The sequence below is a fragment of the Oncorhynchus kisutch genome, linkage group LG27 (assembly GCF_002021735.2).
Source record: "Oncorhynchus kisutch isolate 150728-3 linkage group LG27, Okis_V2, whole genome shotgun sequence".
In the NCBI taxonomy this organism is placed as follows: Eukaryota; Metazoa; Chordata; class Actinopteri; order Salmoniformes; family Salmonidae; genus Oncorhynchus; species Oncorhynchus kisutch.
In genome coordinates this window covers 39,154,012-39,165,862 of record NC_034200.2, presented here as the reverse complement: position 1 = coordinate 39,165,862, position 11,851 = coordinate 39,154,012, and the positions used below count along the sequence as shown (strand labels likewise).

The 11,851-nt window shown below is 43.8% G+C and overlaps 1 protein-coding gene across 2 annotated transcripts in view; it reads left to right on the top strand.

The window, feature by feature from the left end:
• Window positions 1–717: 717 nt before the first annotated feature.
• The window catches only part of LOC109871858 (netrin-G1-like), a 169,736-nt gene continuing 158,602 nt past the window's right edge, over window positions 718–11,851 (top strand). For both annotated transcript variants that reach the window (XM_031807307.1, XM_031807308.1), the window contains exon 1: window positions 718–1,002. The gene's annotated coding sequence lies outside the window, so the exon portion shown is untranslated. The remainder of the gene's footprint in view (window positions 1,003–11,851) is intronic.

Genomic DNA, 11,851 nt, shown 5'->3' with positions numbered 1-11,851 from the left:
ATGATTAGTAGAGAATGTCCATTGACCAACGTCATTCGTTATTACTCTTGATCTGTCGATGAAGTTGTTTATTGCATGTGTTGCTTTATCTGTCATATTATCGAACTTTGGTATAAATGACAGATTAGCAAGTGTTAGCTAAATATACTACACATAAAACCCACTGCATTTGGTTCACCCAAACTCAAGAAATTGTTGTCAGACGATAGTAAGAAATTACTAAGAGGTTTTATTCTGAAATATAGATATTACTATTCCCATGAACCTTCAGTGGAAACCACATTTGAAATAGACCTTTCCACATTTTTATAGATTAACAGAATATGACAAGAATGCGAATGCGCGGATATCCACACCCTCATCCCCTAATTCAGCCTCGACAAGGCTACTCCATGCATATTATTGTTCACATAAAGAGGGCATATACTATCCTAAATCCATATGTCTCGGCTGATTGCATCTCTCCAATTTGGCAAAATGTTATCTCTAGAACCCAGCTGAATGGGAGAGACAAGTGTTGAACTATAATAGTTATCGCCGTTCCTATTAGCTCTCGTTTGGAAAAAAGATTGCTTATCTCCATTCTAGACTCTTATTGGGGAGTGACAAGTGGTAGAGACAGTGGGAAGCCCGTAATTACCCATTCCGAATATACCATCTGTCTCGAGCTCTGTGGCTCTGTCCCTAAACCCCGCAGAGAGCAGAAAGAGCGGAGATGGGTGGTTTTAAGAGGTTATCAAGAAAGATCCCGAGACCTGAGGAACGCCTGCATGGTCGACTGACTCAATATATGAACCGCGTGGACGTCTCGGCTGCATAAAATAAACAGATGATTAAGGATAAGCGTGGAGGTTTCCCGTGTCTCCGGGTTATTCGTGTCTCCGGAGACTCGTCTGAGCAGGAATAGAGAGACTTGGAGAGAAGCCGTTTGTGCTCCCGGGATTTCCCTGAAAACCTCGCTCTCAGTGAAAGAGAGGGATCTCCAAAAAGAGGTTGCGTAAGGTGAGAGGACAGAGATCTTAGATCTTGAAGTTGGTACCAAAATCTGACGATTTATCGGGTTATTTTAGCTATTTTAATCTTCTATGGTTTTTAGCGCCAGAGAGGTGTTTTCTCTGTCTGTTGCTTTCTAAACGTACGCTTTACGCATGACTCGGTTGGTTATTGTAGTGATACGGCTATAGATGTAGATGTGACCAATCTGGTCGTGTACCAAAATCTACATCAGATATTGCAATCTACTCCATGACCTCTTGCAGCACACCAACTCTAATCAACTAAGGTAAACACTAGGTTGCATAATGAACTTGTTGAATGTTTAAAAACAGTTAGCCTACAGCTCCATTCTAGGGCACTTAACTAAACACATAACTAAACACGCTTTTTTGGTAACACTTTGTAAATGCATCAAATTAATTTAGAATTTTACATCGCAGTGTTTAGATTGTAAACACCAGAAAGTGTTTATTCGCTGTAACACTTTTTAAACACATGAACAGGTTATTCAGCACAATGCCTTTAGGTTTTAACACTAAACACTCTAGGGTGTAAAGCCATATTTGCATATTTCCCTGCATGCCTTTTGAGTGAATGTGAACGAAACCCACCAAATGACTGTTTGTTAGCGACAAAGACATGGTTGTTGCGTTCCGTAACTTTTATTCCTGAAGCCTTGTGGTTCAATTAAAAACAATCCCTTTATCTCCGCATGTTATACATTTCATGCCTTTTACTTTAATTTACTTTACTTTAATTTACTTTAGTTATGGCGTAGTTATATTTGACATTGTGGGCTGAAAATCCTGTCTCATGGACCACATCAGATCTGCAAGTCACAGTACACTTCTAATGTGCAGTTTGTGAACTACTTTTATTTAGTATTTTTTTTTATGACTCTTTTTTTACCGACTCGAGAGTCGTGATTCGTTTTTTTTTTGTCTGAGTGACTCGTTCCTTTTTAGTAATTTGTTTGACCTGCTTGTGCAGTGAGTCCTGCAGCAGGACTAATAACACTCTCCTCCGGGTCAGCGGCTCCAGAGACGTACTCCGATCACCAACTGTCTGTCATATGTGCAACGGGAAATAAATAGATCATGAGCATAGAAAATGTTTAAAACTGATAATTGATCTCATGGTGCAATAATGAATTAAATGAATTGAATACTAAATGTTATGATGGACACAGTTTTATAGAACCAAAACATACACAGCCTCTGCTCAACAAACTGAAACTGGAGAACTAATTGTGTGTGGGAGGGGGGGCTGCAGTTTGCAAAGGACTGTGCTGATCACCTTGCCTGACTTCCCAGACTCCTTGCTCCGGCGAAACGGATGTTGGTTTCTTCTCCATAACGAGACGTATGTAACGGACAACAGAGCAGAGAAAAGTTGCAGCCACCACTACACCTCATTTTAACTGTATCAAGAAATAATATTATTTCTATGTCTAGCAATCAAGAAATGTACATTTCGTTTTTTTATTTAAAGTACAACGTTTACAAGTCTCGGTCACAAATGACAGCTCCCATATGGTGCGTCATAATCGCTAGGCAGTTTACTTTAAAGCAGTGTGCTTGTATAACTTTAGCAATGATCAATGACTTCCAAAACGTTTGTTTTTTGTTGAAAAACCACCTGATTGGTTTTGGTATTAGTGTCGGTAAAAGACAAAAACGCGCTACGGCGTGTGGGACTATAATCTATAATAATTTGGCTGTTATAAATTATTTTTTTGACCAGCAGCTGCCACAATTGTGTACACAGTCTCAAATAATGAACCTAATTTTCAAAAAACAATTGGCTGGAAAGCCTCAATGCTTCATTTGCCTATCTCTAGGGATCCAACCAGAGGGAGAATATCCATTTTGTTTTTTATATTTTATCACCCAAAACCTGCACTCAGAATAACTGCTATGGTTAAGGGTTTATTCACAAGACTACCTAAACCATATAAACTGAAGCAACCATCTCAGTAACAGGTACAATAAGTCCAACCCCTTACAAATTGGATTAGTTTAGAAAATATTTAATTATTTATCTTTGTATAGTGTAAGACAAATTTCATTAATCAATGTGCATGAGGAAACACATTAAAACCAACTATTTAAATAAAATCTTCCTACAACAAAGCATGCTGGGAAATATGATAATGCAACCCCTCCGATTGCTTTTTCACTCTGAGAGAAAACGGAAATGAACTCAACACAGTGGAAAAACAACAACAACAAGCTGTTGAAAAGGTTTCTTTAATCAAATGTCCAGTTGTGCTGAGATGTAGGGAAGGTGAGAAACATTCCTAACACCGATCTGAATAACAAGGGAGGTCGCATCCATTTCTAATGACTTAAAAGCACTCTAAGCAGGACGAAGGGAAAGGAAACATTAGTGTTTCAAATCTGGTGGGAAACTGACTATCACGTTTAATCTTGCATTCTGAAACGCTTGTGTATAAAATGAGAACACTTATTGGCTAATCTAAATACCTAAATAACTAACTAAATAAATACTGTTCATGTTTCAAACACTGACGTTTAGGTTTTAGACGTGCCACGTTTCATAGTTTTATACATGTGAGTATTACATGCTGACCAAACCGGCTCCGCCTGCGTATGTGAATTTTGTCATGACACGTTAAAATACCAAAAATAACTGTGAACGTACTATATTAATATGGAGACAGGTCGAAACACACATACAACATTCATGGCTATTTAGCTAGCGTGCTGTTGCTAGCACATTCTTTCATGGGAGTTAAACAGTGGGTTGTTATTTGACCTGAAATGCATATGGTCATCTTTGTAGAGTTTTGGGTGGCTACTTTGAAGAATCTCAAATATAAAATAGATTTTGATTTGTTTAACACTTTTTTGGTTACTAAATTATTCCATATGTGTTATTTCATAGTTTTGATGTCTTCACTATTATTCTACAATGTGGAAAATAGTAAAAAGAAAGAAAAACCCTTGAATGAGTAGGTGTGTCCAAACTTTGGACTGGTACTGTAAGTATTCAGACCCTTTACTCAGTACCTTGTTGAAGCACCTTTGACAGCGATTACAGCCTTGAATCTTCTTGGGTATAATCCTACAAGCTTGGTACACCTGTATTTGGGGAGTTTCATCCATTCTTCTCTGCAGATCCTCTCAAGCTCTGTCAGGTTGGATGGGGAGCGTCGTTACACAGATTTTATCAGGTCTCTCCAGAGATGTTCCATCGGGTTCAAGTCCGGGCTCTGGCTGGGCCACTCGAGGATATTCAGAGACTGAAGCCACTACTGCGATGTCTTGGCTGTGTGCTTAAGGTTGTTGTCCTGTGGGAAGGTAAACCTTCACACCAGTCTGAGGACCTGAGAGCTCTGGAGAAGGTTTTCATCAAGGATCTCTCTGTACTTTGCTCTGTTAATCTTTCTCTCGATCCTGACTAGACTTCCAGTCCCTGTCGCTGAAAAACATCCCCACAGCATGATGCTGCCACCACCATGATTCACCGAAGTGATGGTGCCAGGTTTCCCCCAGACATGACGCTTTGCATTCAGGCCAAAGAGTTCAATCTTGGTTTCATCAGACCAGATAATCTTGATTCTCATGGTCTGAGAGTCCATTTGGTGCCTTTGGCAAACTCCAAGCAAGCTGTCATGTGCCTTTTACTGAGGAGTGACTTCTGTCTGGCCACTCTACCATAAAGGCCTGATTGGTAGAGTGCTGCAGAGATGTTTGTCCTTCTGGAAGGTTCTCCCATCTCCACAGAGGAATTCTGGAGCTCTGTCAGAGTGACTATCGGGTCTTTGGCCACCTCCCTGACCAAGGCCCTTCTCCCCCGATTTTTTTGTTTGGCCAGGCGGCCAGCTCTAGAAAGTGTCTTGGTGGTTCCAAACTTCTTCCATTGAAGAATGATGGAGGCCACTGTGTTCCTGGGGACCTTCAACCCTGCAGAAATGTTTTGGTACCCTTCCCCAGATCTTGACACAATCCTGTCTCTGAGTTCTATGGACATTTCCTTTGATCTCGTGGCTTAGTTTTTGCTCTGACATGCACTGTCAACTGTGGGACCTTTCATATAGATAGTTTTATGCCTTTCCAAATCATGTCCAATCAATTGAATATACCACAGGTGGACTCCAATCAAGTTGTAGAAAAATCTCAAGGATGGTCAATAGAAACAGGATGCACCTGAGCTCAATTTTGAGTCTCAGATCAATGGGTCTGAATACTATTGTAAATACGGTAGTTATGTTTTTATTTTTTATAAACTTGAATTTGTAACGGCGTTCGTCTGTTGAAGGAGAGTCGGACCAAAATGCAGCGTGGTGGTTACTCATGTTCTTTAATGAAGAATAGCGATACATGAAATAACTATATACACAAAACAACAAACGGAACGCGAAAACCTATTACAGCCTATCTGGTGAACACTACACAGAGACAGGAACAATCACCCACAAAATACACAGTGAAACCCCGGCTACCTAAATATGGTTCCCAATCAGAGACAACGAGAATCACCTGACTCTGATTGAGAACCGCCTCAGGCAGCCAAGCCTATGCTATACACACCCCTAATCAGCAACAATCCCAATGCCTACAAACACCCCAATACGACAACACAATAAGCCCATGTCACACCCTGGCCTGAACAAATAATAAAGAAAACACAAAATACTAAGACCAAGGCGTGACAGAATTGTTTCAGGAAACGTACAGTTGAAGTCGTAAGTTTACATGCACTTAGGTTGGAGTCATTAAAACTTGTTTTTTTAACCACTCCATAAACTTCTAGTTAACAAACTATAGTTTTGGCAAGTTTGGTTAGGACATATATTTTGTGCAGATGTCATTTTTCCAACAATTGCTTACAGACAGATTATTTAACTTATAATTCACTTTATCACAATTCCAGTGGGTCAGAAGTTTACATACACTAAGTTGACTGTGCCCTTAAACAGCTTGAGAAATTCCAGAACATTTTCCAAGCTGAAAGTGTAGCTTTAGAAGCTTCTGATAGGCTAATTGACATAATTTGAGTAAATTGGAGGTGTACCTGTGGATGTATTTCAAGGCCTACCTTCAAACTCAGTGCCTCTTTGCTTGACATTATGGTAAAATCAAAAGAAATCAGCCAAGACCTCAGAAAAAAATGGTGGACCTCCACAAGTCTGGTTCGTCCTAGGGAGCAATTTTGAAACACCTGAAGGTACCAAGTTCATCTGTACAAACAATAGTACCCAAGTATAAACAACATTGGACCACGCAGCCGTCATGCCGCTCAGGAAGGAGACGAGTTCTGTCTCCTAGAGATGAAAGTACTTTGGTGCGAGAAGTGCAAATCAATCCCAGAACAACAGCAAAGGACCTTGTGAAGATGCTGGAGGAAACAGGTACAAAAGTATCTATATCAACAGTAAAACAAGGCCTATATTGACATAACCTGAAAGGCCGCTCACCATGGATGAAGCCACTGCTCCAAATCTGCCATAAAAAAAGCCAGATTACAGTTTGCAACTGCACATGAGGACAAAGATCGTATTTTTTGGAGAAATGTCCTCTGGTCTGATGAAACAAAAATATAACTGTTTGGCCATAATGACTATTGTTATGTTTGGAGGATAAAGGGGGATGCTTGCAAGCCGAAGAACACCATCCCAACTGTGAAGCACGGGGGTGGCAGCATCATGTTGTGGGGGTGCTTTGCTGCAGGGGGGACTGGTGCACCTCACAAAATAGATGGCATCATGAGGGGGGAAAATGATGTGGACATATTGAAGCAACATCTCAACACATCAGTCAGGAAGTTAAAGCTTGGTTCGCAAATCGGTTTTCCAAATGGACAATGACCCCAAGCATACTTCCAAAGATGTGGCAAAATGGCTTAAGAACAACAAAGTCAAGGTATTGGAGTGGCCATTACAAAGCCCTGACCTCAATCCTATATAACATTTGTGTGCAGAAATGAAAAAGCGTGTGTGAGCAAGGAGGCCTACAAATCTAACTCAGTTACACCAGCTTTGTTCACCCAACTTATTGTGGGAAGCTTGTGGGAGGCTACCCTAAACATTTGACCCAAGTGAAACAATTTAAAGGCAATGCTACCAAATGCTAATTGAGTGTATGTAAACTTCTGACCCAGTGGGAATGTGAATAAATAAATAAAAGCTGAAATAAATCATTCTCTGTGCTATTCTCTCTGCTATTATTCTGACATTTCACATTCTTAAAATAAAGTGGTGATCCTAACTGACCTAAGACAGAGACTTTTTACTAGGATTAAATGTCAGTAATTGTGAAAAACTGAGTTTAAAGGTATTTGGCTAAGGTGTATGTAAACTTCCTACTTCAACTGTTTGTCCCGCATCACTATTTTAACCTTTTGTTATTAACTTGTTATGGCTGAGATCCCGTTACGATATGCGATATGGTTGTTAGGACAGAACATCTGGACCAACCCTTAAAGAGATGGGTGGGGCTTAAGCTTCAAAGGGTGTGAACGATGCTGGGTGTAGACAAAGAGCTCTCCAGTAGGTACCAAAACATTCATAGGCCGTTTTCTCAAAAGTGAGATTACTCATTTATCAACTTTCAAAGCGAAATTACTTTCCCATTGTTCCTCAACTGTAGTGTATGATAAACCATTTTCTAGCTCTGATCCTCTACTTTTATCCAACGTAAAAAAACTATGTTTCAAATTTGGCTACATAAGACCGACTCGAGCTGGTTGGTCACAAATGTTGTCATTCTGGTGTATTGTGATGTCATTATGGTGTATTGTGACGTCATTCTGGTGTATTGTGATGTCATTTTGGTGTATTGTGATGTCATTATGGTGTATTGTGTGTAGATTGATGTGTAGATTGATCAGAGAAAAAAAGGATTTAATCCATTTTAGAATAAGGCTGTAATGTCACAAACTGTGGAAAAAAGGGTGTGGTCAGAATACTTCCCGAAAGCGCTGTACATAGACAGAGGGGGCACTGTGTCGCTCTTTCGGATGTTTTCTTCGGTGAGGTGGTCAGCCTCTTGCAAATTGAAGGACAATTATTAAACACGGAGAGATTAAAGATACATGATTTAATATGTTTTTTTTTTGGGGGGGGGGATGAACATACACTACTGCTTGTGGTTATGGCTCATACTGGCTGGACAGGGGTTGTATAGGAGTGATAATGCCTGAGTTCTGATTTAATAGTGATGTTATGTTTGATACCGGAGCTCCGAGTCATGTGTCGAAATCAAAAAAGCAGTGTGTCGACGCGTGCATCACTTTATCACAAGTGCGTCATTACTGACGTCCGAAGTTTTGTCTGATCACAGGCTTTTTCAAACCGTGTGTGATTTATGCTGTGGTTCCGGTGCTTTTTTCCCAATTTCCAAGCTGCTTTCAGACATTGACCTCCACTGGACACCGTACATGCAAATATAGTTAGGGTTTCACCTCAACGTTAGCTTAGCGGGTAGGGAACATTCAGGTTACTAGTCCAACGCTCTAACCACTAGGCTACCCTGCCGCCCAACGTTAGCTTAGCGGGTAGGGAACATTCAGGTTACTAGTCCAACGCTCTAACCACTAGGCTACCCTACCGCCCAACGTTAGCTTAGCGGGTAGGGAACATTCCGGTTACTAGTCCAACGCTCTAACCACTAGACTACCCTGCCGCCCGACGTTAGCTTAGCGGGTAGGGAACATTCAGGTTACTAGTCCAACGCTCTAACCACGAGGCTACCCTACCGCCCAACGTTAGCTTAGCGGGTAGGGAACATTCAGGTTACTAGTCCAACGCTCTAACCACGAGGCTACCCTACCGCCCAACGTTAGCTTAGCGGGTAGGGAACATTCCGGTTACTAGTCCAACGCTCTAACCACGAGGCTACCCTACCGCCCAACGTTAGCTTAGCGGGTAGGGAACATTCCGGTTACTAGTCCAACACTCTAACCACTAGACTACCCTGCCGCCCGACGTTAGCTTAGCGGGTAGGGAACATTCCGGTTACTAGTCCAACGCTCTAACCACTAGGCTACCCTGCCGCCCGACGTTAGCTTAGCGGGTAGGGAACATTCCGGTTACTAGTCCAACACTCTAACCACTAGGCTACCCTGCCGCCCGACGTTAGCTTAGCGGGTAGGGAACATTCCGGTTACTAGTCCAACACTCTAACCACTAGGCTACCCTGCCGCCCGACGTTAGCTTAGCGGGTAGAGAACATTCCGGTTACTAGTCCAACACTCTAACCACTAGACTACCCTGCCGCCCGACGTTAGCTTAGCGGGTAGGGAACATTCAGGGATGTTAGCTTAGCGGGTAGGGAACATTAGGGGACGTTAGCTTAGCGGGTAGGGAACATTCGGGGACGTTAGGGTATGAGGTTGAATTCCACCGAAGGCACACTATTTATAAAATTGTTCTTTCTGCATTGTTGTTCAACAAATGTATTTAATTTAGTATAGTAAGTTTCTGTCTTAAGCATTGTAAATAATGACATAGATTCAGTTTTTTTTTAAATTGTCAACTTTACGGCGAAAAAGAGAAGCATGATGTAAGATGCAAACCTGATATTTCAATTGATTATATGCTACTATAATATAATATATGATTATAGGCTACTATAATAAATAATTATAGGCTACTATAATAAATAATCATAGGCTACTATAATATATAATTATAGGCCACTTGTAACGGCGTTCTTCGTTTGTAGAAAGAGAGGACCGAAATGCAGCGTGGTGGTTACTCATGACTTTAATGGAAAAGTGACACATGAAATAACTATACAAAAATACAAAACAACAAACGGAACGTGAAACCTAATTACAGCCTATCTGGTGAACCTACACAGAGACAGGAACAATCACCCACGAAATACAAAGTGAAACTCAGGCTACCTAAATACGGTTCCCAATCTGAGACAACGAGAATCACCTGACTCCAGATTGAGAACCGCCTCAGGCAGCCAAGCCTATACTAGACACACCCCTAATCAACCACAATCCCAATGCCTACAAAAACCCCAATAAGACAATACAATAACCCCATGGCACACCCTGGCCTGAACAAATAATTAAAGAAAACACAAAATACTAAGACCAAGGCGTGACAGAACCCCCCCCCCCCCAAGGTGCGGACTCCCGGACGCACCTCAAAACCATAGGGAGGGTCCGTGTGGGCGTCTGTCCATGGTGGCGGCTCCGGCTCGGGACGTGGACCCCACTCCATAAATGTCATAGTTCCTCCCCTTCGCGTCCTGGGATAATCCACCCTCGCCGCCGACCATGGCCTAATAGTCCTCACCCAGAACCCCACAGAACTGAGGAGCAGCTCGTGACTGAGGGGCATCTCGGGACTGAGGGGCATCTCGGGACTGAGGGGCAGCTCGGGACTGAGGGGCAGCTCGGGACTGAGGGGCAGCTCGGGACTGAGGGGCAGCTCGGGACTGAGGGGCAGCTCGGAACTGAGGGGCAGCTTGGAACTGAGAGGCAGCCCGGAACTGAGGGGCAGCCCGGAACTGAGAGGAAGCCCAGTACTGAGAGGAAGCCCAGTACTGAGATGAAGCTCAGGTAGGTAGTAGGCTCCGGTAGATCCTGGCTGGCTGGCGGATCTGGAAGATTCAGGTTGACTAGCAGATCTGGAAGATTCTGGTTGACTAGCAGATCTGGAAGATTCTGGTTGACTAGCAGATCTGGAAGATTCTGGTTGACTAGCAGATCTGGAAGATTCTGGTTGACTAGCAGATCTGGAAGATTCTGGTTGACTAGCAGATCTGGAAGATTCTGGTTGACTAGCAGATCTGGAAGATTCTGGTTGACTAGCAGATCTGGAAGATTCTGGTTGACTAGCAGATCTGGAAGATTCTGGTTGACTGGCAGATCTGGAAGATTCTGGTTGACTGGCAGATCTGGAAGATTCTGGTTGACTGGCAGATCTGGAAGAGACTGGTTGACAGGCTGATCTGGAAGAGACTGGTTGACAGGCTGATCTGGAAGAATCTGGTTGACTGGCAGATCCTGGCTGACTGGTGGATCCTGGCTGACTGGCAGATCCTGGCTGAATGGCGGATCCTGGCCGACTGGCACTTCTGGCGGATCCTGGCTGACTGGCACTTCTGGCGGATCCTGGAAGACTGGTGGATCCTGGCTGACTGGTGGTTCCTGGCAGACTGGCGAATCCTGGCTGACTGGCGAATCCTGGCTGACTGGCGGATCTAACTGATCCTGACAGACTGGCGACGCTGGGCAGACTGGCGATGCTGGGCAGACTGGCGACGCTGGGCAGACTGGCGACGCTGGGAAGACTGGCGGCGCTGGGCAGACTGGCGGCGCTGGGCAGACTGGCGATGCTGGGCAGACTAGCGGCGCTGGGCAGACTGGCGGCACTGGCGGCGCTGGGCAGACTGGCGGCTCTTTGCAGACTGACAGCTCCTTGCAGACTGGCAGCTCCTTGCAGACTGGCAGCTCCTTGCAGACTGGCAGCTCCTTGCAGACTGACAGCTCCTTGCAGACTGACAGCTCCTTGCAGACTGGCGGCTCCTTGCAGACTGACAGCTCTGGCTGCTTCATGTAGACTGACAGCTCTGGCTGCTCCATGCAGACTGACAGCTCTGGCTGCTCCATGCAGACTGACAGCTCTGGCTGCTTCATGCAGACTGGCAGCTCTGGCTGCTCCATGCAGACTGACATCTCTGGCTGCTCCATGCAGACTGACAGCTCTGGCTGCTCCATGCAGACTGACAGCTCTGGCTGCTCCATGCAGACTGACAGCTCTGGCTGCTCCATGCAGGCTGGCAGCTCTGGCTTCTCCATACAGGCTGGCAGCTCTGGCTGCGCTGAACAGGCGGGAGACTCCGGCAGCGCAGGAGAGGAGAAAGGC